Source organism: Toxorhynchites rutilus, chromosome 3 (assembly GCF_029784135.1).
Source record: "Toxorhynchites rutilus septentrionalis strain SRP chromosome 3, ASM2978413v1, whole genome shotgun sequence".
NCBI classification, from domain to species: domain Eukaryota; kingdom Metazoa; phylum Arthropoda; class Insecta; order Diptera; family Culicidae; genus Toxorhynchites; species Toxorhynchites rutilus.
In genome coordinates, this window is record NC_073746.1 from 47,655,023 (window position 1) to 47,659,128 (window position 4,106).

A 4,106-nucleotide genomic window follows, 5' to 3' on the forward strand; every position below is an offset into this window, starting at 1 on the left:
GTTTTTTTTTTCAAATATCTAATACTAAAAATAAAATGAAAAAAAATACACAGTACAAAAAAATGTTATAGATTTTCTGGCATTTCGAAATTTTGAAAAAAAAAATATAACTTTGAGACCCACTCCTGCTCAAATTTTTATTTAAATGCGTTCGTATGTGTCTTTTTTCTACATGTGGCGTAATTTTTCCTGAATTTTTAAGAGCATTGTGTGACACAAAATAATTTTCTTCATCGTCTGCATTATTATTTTTATTTTTTTGAAATCGATTATTTTATTGTATTCGTGGTTTTCAATTGAAAGATTAAAATAAAAAAACAAATCGAATTTGTGGTCTCAAAGTTATATTTTTTTTCAAAATTTCGAAATGCCAGAAAATCTATAACATTTTTTTGTACTGTGTATTTTTCTTTTTTATTATTTTATTTTTATTATTAGATATTTAAAAAAAAACAGCTTGACGATATTTATCAATCTAGAAAAGCCGTAAGAGCACATTTAAATATGAATTAGAGTAGTATTGAATCTCTAAATCCCAAAAAAAAATTTTCAAATTTTCATAATTTTTTTTTAATACTAAAATTTTTGATGAATTATTTTTTTGATAATTTTTCTTGATACACCGTGGTAAGATGCACATTCAGTATTTTTTTCAAATTTTTATCTCGGATCTATTGAGGATGGCGTGAAATGCACGAAAAAGTACGTTTGTCACTATAGATCCTACGTCAAACCACATAGGGGTTCAAATAAACCGCCAAAATTTCTTATTTAATATCCTTTACAATATTTGCCATACAGCTAGTGATTTGGTTTGGGGGCACTTTTTACTCCCTTACCTAACCACTCTTTGGAAACATAAAAAAAAAATTTTTTGATACCGCGCAACACTGAAAAAAATCTGAAAAAAATCACACATATCTAGAAAAGCCGTAGAAACACATTAAAATATGAATTAGAGTAGTACTGAATCTCTAAATCCCAAAAAAAAAATTTTCAAGATTTCATTATTTTTTTTAGTACTAAAATTTTTGATGAAATTTTTTTTTGATAATTTTTTTTGATACATCGTAGTAAGATGCACATTCAGTATTTTTTTCAAATTTTTATCTCGGATCTATTGAGGATGGCGTGAAATGCACGAAAAAGTACGTTTGTCACTATAGATCCTACGTCAAACCACATAGGGGTTCAAATAAACCACCAAAATTTCTTATTTAATATCCTTTACTATATTTGCCATACAGCTAGTGATTTGGTTTGGGGGCACTTTTTACTCCCTTACCCGGCCAGGCCCTTTACATTGATCACAGATCACAAGCCGTTGACCTTCATAAAAAACTCAGATAAATAAAAAAAAAATATTACGATGGAGATTGGAGCTCGAGAACTACGATTATGACGTTAAGTACAAGGAAGGTAAAACAAACGTCGTAGCCGATGCTCTCAGCAGAAGACCAGTAGAGACAAATAATAATGAAACTTCTCTTCTTTCAGATCCTCCAGAAGTTGGACCAGAGACAAATACGAAATCCATTCAAAACAATAATATAAACTCTACTTTTACAGATTCCCCAGAAGGAGAACTATTAGGCGAAATAAACAACGTTAGCGAGGATAATTCAGATGCAGATACCGTTCATTCCGGAGATGACCCCGACGATTACTACATACACTTTACTGAAATGCCTCTGAATTACTATCGTAACCAACTTATTTTTAAAATCTCAAACATATCAACAGTCATTACGGAGACCCTTTTTACTAATTTGAACAGGACAATTGTGGCCCAACCAACGTATGACAAGACTGAGATGACACATTTTTTGAAAACCTTTCACAATGGAAAGCAAACGGCTCTCCTCGCACCGGAGTCACTAATCGATATCATACAGGAAACATTTAAGGAAAATTTTGGTAAAAAAGGACACTTTGTTTTTACATCTAAAATGGTTGAAGATGTACAAAACGAAGACCGCCAAAATTTAATTATAACAAAAGAACATGAGAGAGCACACAGAGGCATAACCGAAGTGGAAACTCATCTAAAAAGATCATACTTCTTTCCTAACATGTCCAGATTGATCAGAAACTATATCAATATTTGTAAAGTTTGTAACAGTCATAAGTATGAGAGGAAACCTTACAATATTAAAATTTCGCCAAGACCAATAACAGACAAACCGTTTCAAAGAGTACATATGGATATCTTCATAATTGCTAAACATTGCTTCTTATCACTCATAGACTCCTTCTCAAAGCATCTACAAATGTATCACCACAAAACAAGAAATCTGACAGATGTACAAAAAGCAATAGGGAAATATATTTCAACCTTTGGCGTTCCAACAATAATTATCACTGATCATGAGACAACGTTCAGATCGATCCAATTCAAAAATTACTTAGAAAATTTAGGCAGCTCATTGGAATATGCCTCATCTTCTGAATCTAACGGGCAAATAGAACGAGCCCATTCTACAATAATTGAAATATACAACACAAATAAACACAAATTTAAAAACGCAGGAGTGAAAACACTTATCAAAATTTCAGTAGCGTTATACAATGATACAATACACTCGTCAATAACGTTCACTCCAAACGAAATTGTATTTAATCATAATAATGTTAATAACCCTGAAGAAGTTTTAGCTAATGCCCAAAAAATATTTCAAGAAGCAAAACAAAGCATGATTAAAAGTCAAATTAAATTAACAAAGTACAATAATAACAAAGAAGAACCACCAGAAATAAGAGATGGTGAGGAAGTATTTGTTGTACCTCAAATAAGGAAGAAAACTGACGCGAGAGCTATTAATACGAATGCATTTGATGTCAAACACAAAACATTTAAAAATGGCAGAAATACCAAGAGAAACAAAAATAAAATAAAGCGAATGAAAAATACTAACTACTAACCTTTTTCATATTCAATTTCAGATGATACTACTAGCAATAAACGTACTACTACTAACAATCGTGCACTGTCATGAATTTAGAATACCACACATATGGAAATAAGGAATCTTCACAGCGATCCTGTTCTGCTCATTAAGAAAAATGATTGTCGCATTCAAACATCCTACATAAAATTTGTACACCCAATCAACATTTCCAAAATCGAAGAAAATGTAATACTAATTAGCAAAATCTCACGACAGTTGAACGACCAATTGGACATATCAAAATTAGTTTTTGAGAAGAGTAGGGTATTGATAAACAACCTTCGCCAAATAAAACCAGTCACACCGAAGAGAATGCGACGCTGGGACGCTTTTGGAACAACATGGAAATGGTTGGCCGGAACACCGGATGCGGACGACCTACGGCTACTGAACTCGACGTCTAACGACTTAATCAACGAAAACAATAAACAAATAGTAATTAACCAAATGGTGAACCAAAGAATTCAAGACATGGCGAAAACTATCAACCAATTAATCGACCAACACGTGCAAAACAAAATCCTTTCTGAGGAATACGATGCGATTAGTCTCCTTCTCTACATGGACAGTATTAATAATATTTTAGTGGAAATTCAAGACACGATTCTGAGGGCGAAAATCACATTACCCAACAACAAATTATTAACATTGCATGAAATTCTCTTGATAGAATCAACCCTAAATGATCAAGGAATAAAAACGGAGTTTCCCGGACAAGCTTTGAATTATGTGATACCGAAAATTGCAACAAAAGACGATTCACTACTCTACATACTCCAAATACCTCAGCTACAAAAAACATGGTCACATATTATTCAAATTGTGCCACTCATCGTAAATGGAACCATTATTGCCGATGCTCCTTTATACGTGGTAAAATCTGGAATTAACTGGTTCAAAACAAATAAGCCAGAGGAGTTCATCCAGCCCATTACTGAATTAAGGATCCTGAATGATGAATGTACCCATCGTATCATAACGGGAGTAACAAGCAAATGCAACGTAGTAGAAGAACATGACACATTTGTGAGCATGGTGGCGAGCAACAAAATTCTCATAAACAACGCACAAAATATTAACCTCTCATCGGATTGTGGACCCCAGAACCGCAGTCTAACTGGCAATTTTTTTAATAACGTTTGACAACTGCAGTATTCA